This window comes from Urocitellus parryii, chromosome 3, assembly GCF_045843805.1.
Source record: "Urocitellus parryii isolate mUroPar1 chromosome 3, mUroPar1.hap1, whole genome shotgun sequence".
Taxonomy (NCBI): domain Eukaryota; kingdom Metazoa; phylum Chordata; class Mammalia; order Rodentia; family Sciuridae; genus Urocitellus; species Urocitellus parryii.
Genome location: NC_135533.1, coordinates 172,938,938 through 172,959,801, shown reverse-complemented (window position 1 = coordinate 172,959,801; position 20,864 = coordinate 172,938,938). Strand labels below are relative to the sequence as shown.

The 20,864-nt window shown below is 36.4% G+C and overlaps 1 protein-coding gene and 1 pseudogene across 1 annotated transcript in view; one reads left to right on the top strand and one right to left on the bottom strand.

Moving 5' to 3' along the window:
• The window catches only part of Erc2 (ELKS/RAB6-interacting/CAST family member 2), an 808,331-nt gene that overhangs the window by 537,590 nt on the left and 249,877 nt on the right, over positions 1 to 20,864 (top strand). The gene's annotated exons all lie outside the window — the stretch shown is intronic.
• LOC113182634 (rRNA-processing protein FCF1 homolog pseudogene) lies at positions 15,370 to 15,955 on the bottom strand (annotated as a pseudogene).

The window sequence follows — 20,864 nt, the reverse complement described above, 5'->3', positions numbered from 1 at the left end:
AAAGGGAAATAAGGCATTCTAGCATTTGCTTTTGCATTTCTAACAAATCCTAGCAAGTATTATTTTGACTTTTAGGAAATATCCTAGGTCCACCTTTGTCTTCATAAACCATATGTTTATAAATATTTTCATGAGTTCTATAATATTGTTATTCTATTCGATTCTGGTTTTCCTTATAGTTAATCTGCCTTAAAGTGTTTGGAGAAAATAGTTAGTTTTTTAAAAAATATCCATGGGAAGTAATATGTATAGTTTAAATGATAAATATTTCCACCCAGAAGAAATGTCATGGCGCAGAGGCAGACATAGTTATCATGCTGTTTATTATTTTACTTGGCCAACAGCCTAGATTTGGGTTCTAATTTTAATATATTAGAATGTACATTTTTGTAAGTTTGCATATAAATACTATATTTATGGCAAGTGAGCAGAATAGTAAGTTCAAATTACAGTTGGATCATTTTCTCCATGTTTATTTGTCATTTCTTTCATCAAGGAATGAGGAGTCTCTCACCTAGTATATTATAGGCAAGTACATTTCTATTTGAGATGCTCTTGTGATGAGATGGCTCATGATTACAGATTTTGGGTTTATTGGGGAGGTTTATGTCTCAAAGATGCCTTTGGTGACTATGGGTGGACTATCTGTTGCAGTGTAGGTGGAAATAGGGTGGCATTTGTCTTCCTCTTGAGGATGTCCTTAGCTTCTTGTTTTAATAAAGATAAAAATTGATAAGAGAGAATCTTAAAGGAATTCAAATCACTGGGCTTCCATGGTTCTTGTGGGCTAATCATTTTTTGGGAATCATGCTTTTAGGTACACAAAAACTGTAAGACTTAAGCAGGGACAAGAAGGCCCCCATTGTTGGAGGAGATGTGGGGAGGATGAACCATCCCACCCTCCCCATCAGCCTCCCCTGACAGTTTACAGTACGCCAGCCCATAGGAATGCGAATCCCACTTCAGAGCCCATTGTGAATGTGTTTCTGAGTTGTTTAACGTGTTTCTCACAAACAGGACATGACATGTATGGTTTAAATGAAAATAATGGCCTCACTGCTCAGTGCCAGACCGTCTTTTGTCAAGAGCATCCTGGCGATTGGAAGGTCTCTGGGCTGACGTGGCCCACAGGCCAGGTCCTTAGGGGATCTGGTCTCGATGTGTTTCACACAAGAAGGCTCTTAAATCAGGGGGCCTCTGGAGGGCTGGTGTCCCAGGAGCAGGCATGCATGGCTCTGCAGCAGGCTCTAGAGCCCTGGGGCTGCTGCCGCTGCTTCTGGCATTCTCAGCCAAAAGAGGAGAAGAGGAGTTGCTTAATCTTTGCAGTCCTTAGCTGAGGACGTTATTATCAAAATGAAACAATCGAAAAAACCAAAAGCAACAGCCAAAACAACAACAGTACCCAAGGTGCAAAAATAGGGGAGTTTTAAAGCATATCTCATAAAGGTGCTTGGTGCTTTGTGGACTAAGCCTCATAATGATTTGTTTAAAAAAAGGTGGTTAAATATACAGAGCATAAAATTTACCAATTTAAGAATTTTTAAGTATTTACTTCAGTGATATGAAGTTGCTGTGGTGGAATGTTTCCCAAAGACTTGTGTGTTTGAAGGCTTGGTCCCCGCGGTGGCATTATTGGGAGATCATGGGACCTTTAAGAGGTAGGACCTGCTAAGTCACTGGACGCATCCATGCCTTTAAAGACAATTGGGGGACATTGGCCCCCTCCTCCCTCTTTCTTTTGCCTTGTGCCATGAAGTGAGCAATTTTGCCCTACCACATGCTTCTACCATGCTATGCTGCCTCACCACAAGTCCCAAGCAATGGTCCTTGGACTGAGACCTCAAAAGCCATGAGCCAAAAAAAAAAAAAAAAAAAAATCTTTTTTTAAGTTGATTTTCTCAGTTTTTTCATAGTAGTGACAGAAAGCGACTAACACATAAGCGTATCCGCATTGCTGTGTTACCATCACCAACCACCCATCTCTTAAACTCTTTTCATCTTCCCAAACTGAAACTCTGTATCCATTATACAATATCTCCCTATTCCTCCTCCTGGGCTTCTGGCAACCACTGTTCTATTTTCTTTCCATGAATCTGACTACTCTAAGTACCTCATAGATGTGGGATTATATAATATTTGACCTTTAGTGACTGGCTTATTTCATTTAGCATAATGTTTTTAAGGGTCATGATGTTGATATAAGCAGATATAAGATTAGAGCATATCTAATTCAATTCACATTTATATTTTCTGATTATTTTCTCTGTGCATCTTAGAATCAGCAACTGGTTGATTCATCAAGCTTTTGTGTCCCAGGAATGACCTGGAGGGTGACATGTCACCATAGATTAGTGGTTCACAAGCAGGGTTAGTTGTGTCCCTGGAGAACAAACTAGAAACATTATTGACTATTATAGTTAGACAGAGGGATGAGGAGGAGTAGGAGAGATGCTACTAGTATTTAGTGGGTAGAAGCTGTGGATTCTCCTAAACATCGTACAGTACACTGAACAGTCCCCCACAACAAAGAATAATCTGGTCCAACTATCACTGAGCTAGGTTTGAAATCCTATCAACGGTTAATGAATATGCCAGTCATTTGGGGAGTGGGGCTGGACTTTGGAGAAAAATTCAGGACATATTCTTATTGAGTGGTTTTGATATATATTTCTTACTATCACCAATTTATTACTGTGAATGAAATGTATTAAATATTGAGATTTTAGTCATGTGTCCATGCAGAGTGATTCCTTGTCTTCTTGGGTGACTTCAGTCAAAAACAGGAAGGAATCAATGTCTTTGTCGTTGTTAGAATTTTTTGTTTCTCTGTGAACAACCTGGTGATCAGGTTGGGGGCTCCACCGAAGTTGTGAAGTGTGAAGGACCTGGGAGACTGTATTCTGTTACTGAGTGCTAGTATGACATTTAGAAGCTCAGATGATCTTTCTGCATCATACTTTTCTCACCCATAAATTAAGGGAGTTGTATTACATATGAGAATCTATGTCTTTGGTATGAGTAAAATAGAAAAAGCAATTCTCAGTAAGTGATCTTCTCACACGGTGTAATTACCATCACTTATTCTTATGTGAAGACTAAACATTCCTCTAGTAATAACAATGTTAATCCTGAAGTGGGCTGCCATTAAAGGGAATGTTCTCTGCAAAGAGCCTGAGACCCTGGGCTCTTTCTTCTGTCATGTCGTCTCTTAAGGACAGATTCCCACAGTCAACATTGACGTGACAATGCAGTGGTGTGATCTAGTGGGCTCTTATTATTTTATTATTCAGTTTTGTTGTGGTCCACTTTAGTGAAAGCAGATGGTTTATCTGGATTATTTTAAAATTAGGTGGATAGGAAAATGAAAAATATATATACACAGGGAAACTTATTTTTATACTTCTAGATGGGAAAGATGAGGAACAAGTATCTAAAACCAAAGATCTGAAGTCCAGTTATTGACATGCCTCAAATAGTAAAAGCATGACCCAATCTAAATACAGCCCTGGTGATCCTCACGTTTGGATGCTGTGAACACAACCCAGAAAGATTTTGTTATCTCCTTGGAATGCATTGTGTGTCTTTTTCCAATTTGTTCCATCTAATTTGTGTGTGTGTGTGTGTGTGTATTTAAATTTAAAAGTTGCTTATAAAGAGAGGTAAGGGCTGGAGTTGTGGCTCAGTGGTGGAGTGCTTGCCTAGCACATGTGAGGCACTGGGTTCGATTCTCAGCACCACATCTACAACAATAACAACAACAAAAGAGGTAGAAAATACTATTATCTATAGGTAAGTTTATGGAGGAGCAGTGGATCACAGAGAATGCTGGGAATGAAGCCTGGACTCTGGGAAGCCACAGAGGTGGCTGCTAGAGGCCAGTGCCTCCCACTGCCCTGTTACTAGGTGTGTTCCAGTCCCACCACCAGTCCTTGTCACTGGCTTAAAAAAAAAAATTACCTAGTCTTTTTTGTCAACCATCAAAGTCCTTGTCACTGGCTTAAAAAAGAAAATTACCTAGTCTTTTTTGTCAACCATCAAAGCAAGGTTTCTTCCTAAGGCCCATGCTTTTCCAAGAATGTGCCAGCAGCCTTGGCGGTCTCTGAATTTCAAACAAAGTCTGTTGGGGTCTGGATTTTGAGCCTGGACTTCTGTCTGCCTCCCCATGCTGTTTGATGTGATCCAGTCTTGCTCTGTCTGTCTGACTTGGAAGGCAGATACATGTCCTAGAGAAAGGGAGGCCAAAAGATGGGGCAGGGGCTGACCTTCCCACAGGAGATGAAAAAGACCAAGCCTCATCCTTCTGCTCCCTCCATTTTGTTTTATAAAGAAAATTCTAAAGCCAGGATGACAAGAAGGTTTTATCCTGAGTGTCACCTTCGAACTGACTGCTAATGCATATTTGGAACAATTATAATTATTTTCTTAGGCTCCACAGGAAAGAACTCTGTGATCAATTAGTGATGCCTGACGTAGGTGGTTGGAAGCTGTGATGGCAGATGGGTTTTATATTTTCCACCATTGTCCAGTATAGATTAACAATGTGACTTTAGGAGTGGCACTAGCTTTTAATTAGGACGCTTAGATTCCTATAAATGCATGTGAGATAGTAGACCCTGATGGAAAAAGATGAGCTCCTAAGTCAGATTATCTGGATTGGAATATAAGCTGTCTTTTCCTACCAATGAACTCTTAGAAAAATTGCTAGACCTTTCTCTGTCTAAAGAGTGATGACTCTTTTCAGTTGTTGTAAGCATAAAATGACTTAGTAGACATTATTTGTAATAATGCCTAGCATATAATAAACCTTTAATCAGTGTTGGCAGATGAGTTGAACAGTGACCCCAAAAGATATGTCCACTTGAAATCTCAGCATGTGACCTTATTTGAAATAAGGGTCTTTACAGATACAATTAAGATACATTAAGGTGAGATCATCCTGGATTAAGGTGAACCCTAAACACATTAATGGGTGTACTTATGAGGCCGAAAAAGAGAAGACAAATAGAGACATAAGGGAGAATTTCATGTGAAGATGGAGACAGAGATTGGAGTGATGTACCTACAATCAAAGAATGTCAAGTATTGCTGACCATCATTGGAAACTAGGAGATGGCCATGGTTTCTCCTTCAGAGTCTCTAGAAGGAACCAAATCTGCTGAGACCTTGCTTTTGGACTTCTGGCCTCCAGAACTGTGAGAGGATAGATTTCTGTTATTTTAAACCACCAAATGGTAAGTTATTTTGGCAGCTGTAGGAAACTAATACCCTTGAGTATTGGTAGTATTATTGATGTTGTCTTTAAGATAAGGATCAGGGCCTTGGCTATTTCGTGATTTGGGCAGTTTTAAAAGTTTTTGACTTTGATGAAGTTAGCTAGAATCTTAGATAGCTAGAAGCACTGCTGATGGTGAATGACTTGTTTAGTGGAGTCCTTTTCCCTCTCATCACGCTGCAAAAGATCTAAATGTGAAATTATGAAGATACAGAATGAAGAAGAGAGGCATGGAAAGTTGATGAGATGGAAGTGGAATGATTGGCAGTAGAATAGACAAGGAATCTTTCTGGTATGGATACCAACAATTTCATCAGAACTTGAGAAGATAGAGGGAGTTTTAATTTAGGAAAAGTGAGCTCTCAGACAAAGATTTTTAAATCTGTGAAGAGAATGTTATCTCCAGACTGATCCCCAAACATTCTTGGCAAGGGGCAGTGGGGACTGAAAGGGACAGAAAAGAGACCCAAAGAATAGATGATAATTTAGCTGACTTAAAGCAAGCTGAAACACATTTATAACCTGAGAATACAATAACCACCTTCTCGGTCAAGAAACTGGATTTTTTTTTTTGAGCCAGCACTTTCTGCATGTTCAGATCAGTCTAGCTCCATGTATGTTTTTGTAGAAGCACAGGTCAGCCAAGGGAAGGATGGCCCTGGACTCAAGACAACACTCCAGGCCTGTAATCTCACTGTAATCTCAGATCTGCCATAGTGCATGATCTCTGGTAATGTACTTTTTCTCCCAGTCTCAGTTTTAAACACGTAGAAAACGGAAGTGAGTGTGTCTAGCACCATATTCTGAGAACAGACAAATACAGACTTACCTTGCACAGAGCCTGGAAGGTAGCAGGGGAGGGGTGTCTGTGTGTGTGTGTGTGTGTGTGTGTGTGTGTGTGTGTGTGTTTAGCTTTTATAAACACCTAAATTGAGAAAATCCATGAACTAGGCATCTTGGGGGATTAAAGAGATGTTTAAAAAAGTTGTCTACATGTAGAAAAGCTCTATATTGTATAGAAGACAAAGGCATGCATAGAAGAATGCAATATTAACCAAGAAAGCCAATCATTTTGATTCTGTTTTGGTTTTCCAGATTAGAGATTATGCAAGGGCTTCACAGAGGATACTCAATTGAATGTGAATCTTGAAAAATAAGTAGAATTTCCATAATTGTGTAGATCAGGCATGAGCTTCTTAGAAGACAATTCGATGGATGGTGTAGAAATATAAACACATGCCATGAATATACGGAGTGGAGCAAGCAATTATCAGGAGTTCAGAATAGGGAGGTAAGGCTGCAACTGCAAATTTGCACTAGCAAATTGGAAAGCCACAGTAAGGAATTTTGGCCCAGAATCTAGTGGAGAAAAATGATTGGGAAAGAGGGGAAGGACAGAGAAACACCAAAAAAAAAAAAAAAAAAAAAAGGAAAATACGTATTGAGTGAAAGTCAAATTAATAGAAGATGGACACAGATTGTCTTGGGGGAAAAGGCAGAGGAAGGAAAAGAAGATGGTTTGAGGTTTTTAACCAGAGTTAAATATGATATCATAAAGATGAACTCCAAGTACGTCTCAAATTTTTTCAGTTACTTAGCTTTGTTATTTTTGGTTATGCTTTTGTTTTTTCAAAGTGAATATATCCTTTTTAGTAGTTGTAAAAATAAAGTATTTCTATTATCATAACATCAATCATTCAGAAGTATATAGGCAATGAAGACACCCCCACCACCTCATGGAGACAGTTGTTGTTAACATTTTAATAGCTGAAATTTATTTTCTCCTTCCCTCTTCCCTTTCTCCCTTCTTTTCTTCATCCTTCCTCCCCTTATTTCTAGGTATATATAATTTTTCACGAAAGTGGTGAAACAGTGCTTTGTTAGTGAGCACAGATTTACCTCATCATTTTTAATAGCCATGGAGCATTTCACTTTATCTATGGTATGATGATTTATTTAACTATTCTCTGTTATATGCTGAGTTTGTCTCCAGTCTTTCTGCTAGAGATCACACATTTTATAGCCTTTGTATATATTTCTAAACACTTTTGCCAACATTGACTTTAGATAATTTTTTTAAGTCTTTGATTTGGAAGCTCCTACACATGACGTGGAAAGGAGGGACAATCCCCTCATTCTTGTGTGTGTGTGTGTGTGTGTGTGTGTGTGTGTGTGTATTTTGTAAATGAAGAAAGATTTACAGGTGTATAGTCCATTTATACTTGTTTGTGTATGAAATGCCTATTTCTTCCTTTTGCCCCTTTTGTCTCGTGAGACATTTGATCAATCAGTTTATATATTAAAGAATATATCTTTCATTGTAAACATGAAAACATGTAAGTTTCTGTGTGTATTGGCCATTTGTTTATTCATGTTTTCACATCTACCAATCCTTTCTTCCTAGTTTTTGGTTTTTAAGTTATGCCTAACAAAGGACCTACTACTATTTCCACAAATGGCAGATAAATGTTTGAAGCAGCGGGTCTGGAAGCTGCCCTGTTGCCCTCTGCCATTTACTGAATGGACTGTACAATTCTTCTGCTGAGCTTCCTAGTGGCAGGATAAAAGAGGATATTATTAAGAGTTTTGACTGTCTTGAAATGGGAGTTTGCCATCTCTCTGAAATGTCACCTCCTGACAAATTCCTCAAACGTAACCTGAAATCAGAACCAATGTTGGGGTGGGGTGGGGGATGAGAATGACTGTGAATGGTATTCACTGCAATCCTGGGGAGAAGTCATTTCCAATTCAGAGCATGGCCTTTTCCCTGAGACTTTCCTCACTCCTTTCTGTCCACAGTCATGGTGTCAGCTGATATTTGTTTCTGACTGAAGAGGCAACAACAATATCAGCTTTTTTGTTCTATTTGTACAACCTCTGGTGCAGGTAGCTATCAAATTGAAAAATTAACCTGGGCTTCTGTGAACTTAGCTACCTCCATCCCTTTATAAAAGGAGCTTCTTGAATTCAGTGTTCTAGGCCTTTATAAACCAGTGTTCTAGTCTGTGATATGTGATCTAGAGGGGAAAAAAGTAATGGCAGGCTCTTTCTATGAACACCATTACAAAGTTTAAAAGGAGAAAAAAAGAAAAAAGGGATTCTAAATAATTTAAATTGTGAGGTTTTAGAGTGAAAATGCTACCTGTAAGCAAACCAGTTGGGTTTTTTTAAGTATTTTAAGTTTTTATTTATTTATTTATTTATTTATCTTAATTTGCATTTTGATTTATTATACACAATTTCAGCACAACTTTTCATTTCTCTGATTGTACATGATGTAGCATTGCACCCTATGTGCAGTCTTATATGTACATAGGACAATAATGTCCATCTCATTCCACCATCTTTGCTGACACCTGCACCCTCCCCACCCTCCTGCCCCTTTGCCCAATCAAAATTCCTCCATTTTTCTCATGCCTCCCCCTTCCCCGTTTTGGATCAGCATCTACTTATCAGAGAAAACATTCAGCCTTTGGTTTTGGGGGATTGGCTTACTTCACTTAGCATAATATTCTCCAACTCCATCCATTTATCTGCAAGTGCCATGATTTTATTTTCTTTTAATGCTGAGTAATATTCCACTGTGTATATAGACCACAGTTTCTTTATCCATTCATTTATTAAAGGGCATCTAGGTTGCTTCCACAGTTTAGCTATTATGAATTGAGTTGCTATGAACATTGATATGGCTGCATTACTATAGTATGAGGATTTTAAGTCCTTTGGGAAAACTACAGACCACTAAAGAAAGAAATTGAAGAAGACCTTAGAAAATGGAAAGATCTTCCATGCTCTTGGGTACTCAAAATAAATATTGTCAAAATGGCCATACTACCCAAAGCGCTATACAGATTCAATGTGATTTCAATTAAAATCCCAACATCATTCCTTATAGAAATAAAAAATCAATTATGATATTCATTTAGAAAGATTAAAGACCCAGAATAGCCAAAGCAATTCTGCTAGCAAGAAGAGTGAAGAGGTATACACAATATCAGACCTTAAACTATACTACGAAGCTATAGTAACAGAAACAGCATGGTGTTGGCACCAAAACAGATAAGTAGACCAATGGTACAGAATAGAAGACACAGAATCAAACCCACATAAATATAGTTATCTCATACTAGACAAAGGTACCAAAAACATACATCAGAGAAAAGATAGCCTCTTCAACAAATGGTGCTGAATTTTTTTATTGTTAGCATGCAACCCAAATGTTGTTAGCAAATTTTCATAAGCACTTTTGCTTTTCCATTTCTGCCTATTCTTCATAAATTCTGACATCCATTTAAAAGTAGTATCTATAGTATTTTTCAGTATCTATATTTTAGATGATAGTAGCAATAATCTTTTTATATTTTTTCTTTGATTTTAGTATTTTAACAATTATATGTATTCCTTTAAAGTTTTTTTAAATTGACCTGTAGCATGTATAGAAGTTATTATAATTATTATTTCAGATGGCCAAATTTCAAAATGAGAACATATATAACTAAAAAATCCAACACCCAGATCAATAACTAGAATATATTGAGCACTTCAGAAGTCTGCCCCGTCCAATCTTCATTTCCCTCAAAGGTATCACTATTAAGATTTCTAACACTGTAAATTAATTTTGCCTTGTTTGAACTTTGTTAGTGGAATCATATGTTATACAGTCTTTTTTTTCTGAATTATTTTGCACAACATGTTCATTAAATTTATCCATATGTTTGTGTGTACTTGTAGTCAATTTATTCTCATTATTCTGGAGTATCTGGTTGCTCCAAGTATGCCATGTTGATTTTTATTCTTTTTGTCAATAGATAATTTGGACTATTTATCTTTGGAGAATATTTTTAGTAGTGTGGCTCTGATGTTCTATTAGTTGTGTTTTAATGAACATTTACATACTTCTCTTGTGTGTACACCCAGGAGTAGAAAGGCATATATCAAACACATACATTCAGCCTTTCCAAAGTGGTAGCAGGGAGTGCATACCCACATTTTGCATGAAAGTGAACCTGACTGCTATACAATTTTTTATATTTTGTTGAGAAAAATATCAGTATTTAATATTTGAAAAGAATCAAAAACTGTTCATTTACTTTGGCATGGTTTCCATTATTTGCTTTTATCTGAGAACTCACAAGTTACTCTATAGGTAATAGGGTCTGAAGTAAATTGGGTGTAAATGCACAATCCTTCTCTCATTCCAGTTTACAAAGCCCAGCAGAAAACATTTGTTACCCTATATTTTTACAATACTTCATTGTGATATGAGGAGGCTCCACGCTTTAAGAAAAGGAAATTGGGAGGGGAGAACTAATATGATCCAGTGTGATTTTAGTGTAACAACTGGAGCCTTTGCAAAGGAAGGAGCCAACAGGTCTGACATGAAGCACTGGGGCCACATGGTTTTGCAGTGGGATTAAGGGAATGGAAGAACTTTGTGCTTTTCATCAGAAAGTCATCCCCACAAACAATCTATATTTAAAGTGAAATATTTCAAACTTTCAAAAAGAAACTGCAAGGGAAAATGAAACTGGCTCTACAATGTGAAGACCTCTTTCTAAATATGAAATCTATGACAATAAATCATGATTTCTTCTTAAACTTATACCATAAGTTGGGTGGGAAAGGTGTGTCAAAAGAATTTGATACAATGAAATAAAATTCCATGTTCCATCCATCTAATTCAATATTGTTAACCTAATTATCAATCTTATAGAATCTGATCTATCAGTTGGGAATTTAATTATGCTGCTGTAACCAACAGACACTGAAATCCAGTGGCTCCCACAAGATAGTTTATTTCTTCCTAACATCAAAGTCTGAATAGGCCATGTAGGACTGACTTGCTGGTTTGACAGTGATGGGATGCAGGCTCTCTCTTACTGCTCTCCTACCCTTAGCACAAGGCAGTTCTTCCTCTGTCCAGTCTGTGCTTTAGCTACCAGAAGAGAAGCAAGGGATAGGGAGGCCATATTCCCTTCCTAGAAGGAAGTAGTGAATGCTGTGTATATTGCTAGTGTGTTCATGGCGTGCCCAGAACTTAGTCTACATGACCACATCTAGCTACAGGTAGACTGATAAGTGTGGTCCTTAGCTGAGTGCCACAGGCCAGCTAAGCTTCTGTAGCTATAGAAGGGAATAATGGAGATGGGAGAACATTTCTACCTATGTAGTTTCTGAAACTTTATGACTGTTTTTATCACATTTTTATTTGTGTATGCTGATCTCTCCTTCATCTCTCTCTCACTCCTTATCTTTATTTGTTTTCTTCCTTGTATAGAACTCATCTCTGAACCCACCACTCACTCACTCTTCCTAACCAGGACACAAGGACAACCAGCATTGAGGTCTTTATCTAGGAAAACAGAAACCTTTCCTTCCTTTCTTCCTTTCTCTCTTTCCTTCCCTTCTCCCTCCCTCTTTTTTTCCCCCTCAGTCTAGATATAATTTGCCTAAGGTAATGGAAATCATTTCTAGAATCCCAAAAAGAGTCTATGGTACCCTTGATAAAGTCAAGCTAAAAAAAAAAAAAAAAATTCCACCCTAATTCCTAGCAACCTATATTTAACCAGAGTACTTGTCAGTATGTGTTAGGGAAATAATAGTTATCAGTCTCTGGTGAATTATAAAGGAAAATAATTCGTTAACCTTGAGATAGCAGGGGTGCTGGACAGCTGAATAGCAGAGCCCCTCTACTCTTCAATAGGACTGGGAGCTTGGAATGCATTGTCTTCAGAGACAAGGCCAACCCAGCATTCATTGTGTGTCCCTGGAACAGGACACCCACATTCCTTTGTAAGCTTTTCTCAGCTCATCTGCAACCCTTCAACATTTCTGAGCCTCTTGTGGTTGTCTTAAAGGGTGCAATTTTTTGGCAGTCAGATTTTGAACATCATTTTAGGAGAGAAATTGAACTCATTTAGCTCTGAAATTAGACAACCTGAGTTTGACTTCAATCTCACCATTACTCACTGTTGGGGCTTTCGGCAAGTTTCTTAATGTTCTTCTGAGCTTGAATCTCCCCCACTCCTTTCCTTTTCCCTCCCTCCCTTCCTCCTTTCCTTCCTTTTGTGCCACAGATCCAACCAGGGGCTTTGTGCATGCTAGGCATGCATTCTACCACTGAGCTACATCCCCAACCTCTCCCTGCATTTTTTTAGCATGAAGAGATTTTGTAGTGACCTTGAATTAATTTACTTTACTCATTCATGCAACATGTGGTGGTTGCAGGTAAACAGAGGAGGGATAAGTGTGGGTCTCATCTAGGATGAATATGGAGGCCAGAAAATACACATTTCATTTGCACAGATGTGGTCAGTCTGGGTTGACTATATGCCTGGGAGGATGTTTCCAACAAGAATGCAATACAATAAAGCAATTAGGAGTTTGGATTCTGAAGTTAGATCTAGGACAGACCCCCAACTCCATGTGGCTGCCTCCGAGTTTTAGCTCCCTTGTGGTGTATTGCCAAATTCTTTGTAGAATCAAATCCCAGTTCCATCCCTTTCTAATTATGTGGCTTTAAGCAAATTATTTAATCTATCTCTATTTAAGTCTCTTTCTTTAAATGGAACCATAACAGAACCTGCCATATATTTTTTAAAAATTTAAATGATGTAACACATGGAAAGCATTTAGTATATAGCACCTGGATCATAGCAAATGCCCAGCAAAAGGTAGCTGCTGTCATATTTTGGTCATTGCCAAGTTTTGTTTTAATTGTTTATTAGTTGAAGGTTTTTTCTCCCTGATTGGAGTATCTGATTTATTTTAAAAATGCAACACATTTATTTATTTGTTCTAATTTGTTATACATGACAGAAGAATGCATTTTGATTCATAGTACACAAATGTAGCACAATTTTTTATTTCTCTGGTTGTACACAAAGTAGAGTGACACCATTCATGTCTTCATACATGTACCTAGGGTAATGATGTCCATTTCATTCCACCATCTTTCCTACCCTCTGCTCCCTCCATTCCCCTCCTTCCCCTTTGCCCTATCTAAAGTTCCTCTATTCCCCCCATGCCCCACCTCCCCATTGTGGATCAGCTTCCACTTATCAGAGAAAACATTCAGCCTTTGGTTTGGGGGATTGACTTTACTTCAATTAGCATGATATTCTCCAATTGCATCCATTTATCTGCAATGCCATGGTTTTATTATCTTTTAATGCTGAGTAATATTCCAATATTCCATTGTGTATATATACCATAGTGTCTTTATCCATTGATGAATGGATTGAAGGACACCTAGGTTGATTCCATAGTTGAGCTATCGTGAATTGAGCTGCTGTAAACATTGACATGGCTACACCACTGTAGTATGTTGATTTTAAATCCTTCAGGTATAATCTGAGGAGTAGGATAGCTAAGTCAAATGATGGTTCCATTTAAAGTTTTCTAAGGAATCTCCATACTGCTTTACAGATTAGTTGCACCAATTTGCAGTCCCACCAGCAATGTAAGAGTGTGCCTTTTTCCCCACGTCCTTGCCAACACTATTGTTGCCATTATTCTTTTTATTTTATTTTTTATTTGTTTTAATTAGTTATACATGACAGTAGAATGCATTTATGCACTTTGATATATCATACATAGATGGGATATAATTTCTCATTTTTCTGAGTTTACATGTTTCAGAATCATATTGGTCATGTAGTCACATATATACATACAGTAATAATGTCTGTTTCATTCTACTATCTTTCCTGTCTCCTCAACCCTCCCCTTCCCTCCTATCACTTCCCTCTACCTAATCTAAAGTAACACTATTCTTCCCTAGTGCCCCCTACCTTATTGTGAATTAGCATCTGCATATTAGAGAAAACATTCAGCCTTTGATTTTGTGGGGTTGACTTATTTCGCTTAGCATGATATTCTCTAACTCCAACCATTTACTGGCAAATGCCATAATTTTCCTCCTCTTTAAAGATGAGTAATATGAGTATATATACAACATTTTCTTTATCCATCCATCTATTGAGGGACACCTAGGTTGATTGCATAGTCTAGCTATTGTGAGTTGAGCTGCTATAAACATTGATGTGGATGCATCAGTGTAGTATGCTGATTTCAAGTCCTTTGGTTATAAACCAAGGAGTTGGATAGCTGGGTTAAATGGTGGTTCCATTACCAACTTTCCAAGGAATCTCCATTCTGCTTTCCATAGTGGTTGCACCAATTTGCAGTCCCACCAGCAATGTATGAGTGTATCTTTTCACCACATCCTCACCAACATTTATTGTTGCCTGTATTCTTGATGATTGCCATTCTGATGGGAATGAGATGAAATCTTAAGAATAGTTTTGATTTGCATTTCTCTAATTGCCAGAAATATTGAACACTTTATATATATATATATATATATATATATATATATATATATATATATATGATCAATTGTATTTCTTCTTCTGTGAAGTGTCTGTTCAGTTCCTTAGCTCACTTATTGATTGGGTTTTTTTTTTTTGGTATTAAGTTTTTTGGGTTCTTTATATATCCTAGAGATTAATGCTTTATTGGAGGTGCATGTGATGAAGATTTTCTCCCAATCTGTAGGCTCTCTCCTCACATTATCAATTGTTTCCTTTGCTGAGAAGAAGCTTTTAAATTTGAATCCATCCCATTTATTGATTCTTGATTTTAATTCTTGTGCTTTAGGAGTCTTGTTAAGGAAGTCAGATCCTAGGCTGACATGGTGCAGATTTGGGCCTATTTTTTCTTCTGTTAGGCACAGGGTCTCTGTTCTAATGCTTAAATCTTTGATCCACTTTGAGTTGATGTTTGTCATACTAGACAAGGGTGCTTGTATTCTCAATAACTGCCATTCTGACTGGAGTGAGATGAAATCTTAGAGTAGTTTTGATTTTCATTTCTCTAATTGCTAGACATGTAAAAAAAATCAGCAAATTTTTAAATGAGACAAAAATTATTTGCAAAAAACATTAAGAAATGATTATATTTAACCATGGTCAGCTCATAATAGAGCAAATAATTCATGCTGTATCCATTATTCTATATTCTATAGCATGTTTACTGAACTGGCAGCTGAGAAAGATTTGGTTGAAGGAAGGTAGAGGAACTTTATCTGGTAAGACTCAGAACCAAGGGGCTCCATAATTATCTAGCATACTCTCGATATTGTATCTATGGTTAGAAATGTACATGATAGGAACTCCAGGTATATTCTGGAGTCTTCATTTAAGGTCACAGTCAATTGTGGCCATGATGCAACACTTGATCTGAGTTACTTTTTGTACTAAGCAGTCATCTGCATAGATTTCTTTGTGCTTGCATGGTAATGGTTCAAACCATGGATCCTTTGCAATCCTTAAAGTCACTCAATACTTCTACCCCAATTTTTCAATTTCAGCCATTACACAATCAGTTATACAAGGGATATACTTGGCATACAGACAGTCAGTCCATCATTGATTGCACTAGGTCCAGTTTGGATTTAATGGAAAAATTGATCAAATTGATATCAACCAGGATATGATAAGGTAGGCCCAGTTGTGTATTGTAATGGAAGAATAAGCAGGAAGAGTGTTGCGGAACTTCTCTTTCCTTCCATGCACTAGGATCGTTTTTTTGTTTCTTTTTAGGTTTTGATTTATCCTTTTCTTTCAGCCTCTCTTCTCTAAGACTAAGCATTCGTTTCATGGTCACATACTTCCTTGCTTTCTTTTGCATTCCATGTTCCACCACACACCTGTTTCTTTGGATACCTACTTGAAGTTTTAACAATTTTAAGAATGATTGGCCTACAATAAGCTGCACTAATTTAATATATACATTTTGATATGTTCTGACATATGGAAATATATGTTAGACAATCAAGATAATGAAATACCCATTATTCCCTCAAATTTTCCAGTTCCTTTGAAATCAATCCTACCTTTCCATGACTCCTCCATTCTTATTCCTAGCAAGTACTGATCTGTATGCTTTATGTCACTGTGCTATATATGAGTTCACAATTTCTAGAATTTTATATAAATGAACTCATGTACTCTTTTATGACTTGCTTATTACCACTCAACATATTACATGAATCATAGGTTTTGATTTTTATTGCTTACAAGTATGTATGTCATCAATATTGGTATACTCTCCATTGAATTTTTAGACATTAAAATTGTTTCTAGTTTGGAGCTTCTGTAACTAAAATATTACATTCATTCATGTACAAGATTTTCTATGCACACATTTTTCCTTTTCTCTTGGGTAAATACCTAATAGTGGAATGACTGTGTGATATGGTATGTTTTTTTGATAAATTGTTTTTTGTTTTCCAAAGTGTTTGCATTATTTTGCCTTCTCAGCCTCAGTATATAAGAATTATAGTTTCTCCAAATCCTAGCCAATACTTTGTATGGTCAATCTTTTGAATTCAACCATTTGGATAAATGTGCAGTAGTGTATTATTGTGATTTTAGTTGTCTTTCCCTAATGACAATAAACACATCTCCTCATGTGCTTATTTGCCACCTGTATATATTCTTTAGTAAATGTTTTAGATATTTTGTCTATTTTATATTAGGTTGTTTTGTTTTATTTTTCAGTTTAAAGAATACTTTATTCTGTATTTAACTTCTTTATTACATATATGATTTGTAAGTATTTTCTTCTGGTGTGGGGATTGCATCTTTTATTTTAAAGCTTTTTTTAATGGGAGCATAAACATTTAGGATTCTTATGGTTAAATGACTCATTTTTCATTATGGAATGACCCTTTTCATCCCTGCTAATACCATTTTCTGAAAACAACATTAATTTTCTTCTGATTATTATAAGCCTATCTTCCAACTTTTTACTTTTTTATTTTTATAAAAAGATAAAATAAGTCTTTATACTTACAGTGTCTTATTTGTAGGCAGCATATATTTGAGTCTTCCTTTTTTAGCCAATATGAAAATTTCTGCCCTTTAACTGAGGTAATTAGGTCAAGTACAGTTATTTTTATTCTTTGTTATGGTCAGGTTTGAATGTATCAGCTTGCTTTATTTTTTTAACTACCCCATATTTTCGATAATCCTTTTTTTTTCTGTTGACTTCTTGTGTCTTAATTGAAAAACTTGATTGGAATTACTTTTGTTTTCTTTTTCATCTCTTTCACTATAGCTGTTTGTTTTATTATTTTAGTGGTTGCTTTAAGGTATATGGCATATATCCTTAATCCTTAACCTTCCTTCAAATGATATTATACTGTTCCATGTATAATTCAAGAACCTTACAATATTGTATTTCTGTTTTTCTCTCCTGACTTTTGTGCTTTTGCTATATACATTTTATTCCTATTTGTATTAAATAAGAGCCACCAAATGTTTTTATGTTTACTGTAAGTAGTTAGTTATCTTTTAAAGAAAAACAACAATAAGAAAAAACATATTTACCTATGCAGTTAACATTTTTGCTGTTCATTATTCCTTTTTGTACGTAAAAAATACCATCTGCTATCATACTTCTAATGCTAAAGACATTAGCATGTTTTATAGTTTAGGTCTATTGGTAATGAATTTCATAAAATTTATTGGTGTGAGGATTCTTTATTCTCATTTTGAAGACACTTTTTCTAGATAAAAAATTCTAGGTCTACTATTTTTTTTCTATTTCTTTTTTTCCTTCCTCTCCCCCCCCCCACCTTTGGTACTTTAAAATGTTGCTCCACTGTCTTCTAACTTACATTGTTTCTGATGAGAAATCTGCTGTCATCCTTTCTTTCTTTGTAATAATGGATCAGTTTTCACCTGACTGTTGTTAAGATTTTTCTGTCATTGATGAGCCTTGCTTTAGTGTTTTCATGTCTCTTGTTCTTGATATTTATTATATGTCTTGGATGTCTGGGTTTATAGTTTTTGTTACTGTAACTTTAAGCTACCCTAATTAATCGCAGGGTGTCATTTAATAGATTATTTAAATTATTCATTTCTTTTTGTAGTTTGTTTCTTTTAAGAAATTGGTCTCTTATTAGTGTTTTCAGCTATATGGACAGATAATTATAGGTAGTATTTCCTTATTCATATTTTAGACTTTATAATAATTATAGTATTCTTTTTTTCCCCTGATATAATTTCTGTGTTCTTTCTTCTATTTTTGGTCAGTATAACTGAAGGTTTATCAAAATTTGAGTGATCTTATCAAATAATAAACTTTTCATTTTTTTAATTGCAATTTGAATCCTTTGTAGTTTAGACTCTTGGTTTTGATAAAATCTTTTAGAGAATATTGAATATTTTTATCTTAGCAGGCCAGAAAGACAAAATTTCTCTAGGACTTTTAATTGTGTAGGTTGCTGCTGGAACCTCGGGAGTCCTCAGGAAGTTGCTTTGTAATTTTTTCTGGGGTGCCTAGCTGTAAACAGTAAGAAGGATTACTGAGGCTATAATGGGCTATTCTCTGTTGGCCAGCAGTGAAGTCCCAGAGTCTCATATAAAGAATTGATGTCACTTGCCATTATTCAGGTTTCCCTATATTCTTTAGAAGTTCCCTTTGCAGTTTGTTTTCTCATACTTCTTTTGGCTTAAGCAGTTTTTCCAGCAGTCATATTGGTAGGACAACTGTGACTCTGGCTGAGCGTTTAAGGTGGCTGATAACTTTCTAGCTAGCTTCAGTTGGTTTGGCCACAGAGATGGTTGTCCTGAAATTGGGCAATGCTATATGGCTTTTCAGTGTTGTTTCTGAGTGGAACAGGTTTGTAAAAACCTGAATAACAATCCCTCCAAAGGAACTCTGCATTTATCATGTGTTCTAGAACTTTCTGCATATGAAAATTGTAACATTCTGTCCACGAGTCATATAGTTCCAATTCCTATCATTTTCATAGCTTCAAACCCAGGTTTTGTCAGTGAGATGGATGAAGCGATAAAGAACTCATAGATATCTGGACACAATGGAAAATGTAGGGTGATGTTTTCAGGGAGGATTTCTAATAATTATATGTGAAATGCAGATTTTCAAAAGCAACTCAATATATATTATGTCTGACTGATTAGATTTGTCTAGTGATAATTCAGTCACTGTCTTTATCCACATGTACAGTAGCATTTCTGAGTAATTAGATGTATCATTTGTTGAAGCAAGGTAAGGGTTGATTATGACTATATAACCACTTACTCTGTCTCTGTCTCATTTTCTCTCTCTCTCTCTCTCTCTCAGGGAATGAATAAATATACTGGAATAAGGCCAGGAATCATATACAAAAAATAACATAGAAAAAATGTTCCTTACTCAAGAGGGAATTGTTGCAGAGGAATCCAGAACAATTAGATGGTGTTACTTCCTTTTGTTAAGGTAGAAATCTGAGGTCATAGCTAATGTAAAGAAGGGCATTGTCAGTTACAAGTAAAGTGATGCTGTTGTTAAAATGAAACAGACTGTGCTTTGCTCTGTGACCTCTCACTCCTGCCAGCTCTCCAGTGATAGCCATTGGCCCCAATGAGAGTTGGGCAGAGAGTTGGAACCCTTCCCAGACCAGAATAAGTCTCACTAGCCCTTGTGTTTGAAAACTATTTTAAATCTTTTTGGAGCTATTCATGTAGTCATAGATAATGTGGGAAATAAATACCTTGCTAAATAAATACATTTAATAAAGACTTTTCTATAGAGTGAGCAAAGGAGAACAAAAAGTGAAGTATAGAAATTGTAGCCTCATTACCTTGCCATGGCTTAAGATACTGTTTGGATCCCAGTTTCAGCCTTTTATAAAATGGGGAGGGCAATATATCTGATAAAGTAAACCATGAAAGAAAATTATTAAACAGTGATGACTGTCAGACTTTCTGCTGTGTGTGCTACATGGACTATCTCATTTAATCTCCCAGCATCCTAGACTATCCACAATTAGTATTCTTTTCAGCTGTGTGAGGCATTGGAGCTTATACAAGATACCTGTTTTGCCAAAGTCAAGTAGTTATGCTTAAAACTAGTGTATTCTGACTCTAGATTCTGGTAGATTCTTGAACATTATGGCTATCCAGTCACAAAGGTCAATTAGAGCCCTCAGTCTCATTGGTGGTGCTTCCTGGATCACTGTGTCCACATTCATTTCAAGGCCTGTGTTGGTTAATGCCTTGCACTCAGGCAATCCTAGATTGATTCTTGTTGCCTATCATGTCATGGAAGAGCAAAATGAAGGCATATGTGAGAGTTCCTGGGGGCACCTCTGACTTCTTATTGACCAGTATTGCTTTGGTTAAAGCAATTTGTGGTGCTGTTGACAGTCACCTGAATGCTCATTAGATGCTGAGGACTATGTGAAGCTTTGATTCTTATAGCAGTTTCTTCCTTCCTCCCTCTCTCCCTTCCTTCCTTCCTTCCTTCCTTTCTATTTGTTTTGTTTTTATTATTTTTTACTTCAATTACTCCAGAAAGGAAACTGTTCATATCTCAACACTGTAAAACAGGAGTGGAGATAAGAATAGAAATGTTATACTTAGAAATAATCAAAACAAAACTGCCAAACACAATAAAGATACTAACACTAGCAAATAGTTTCTCTTGTACATTAACTTGAGAACTTTGTGATATTGCCACAGATGAAACATTAGTTTTCCAGAGAAGAGTAAAATATCTTTTAAGATACAACTGAAAT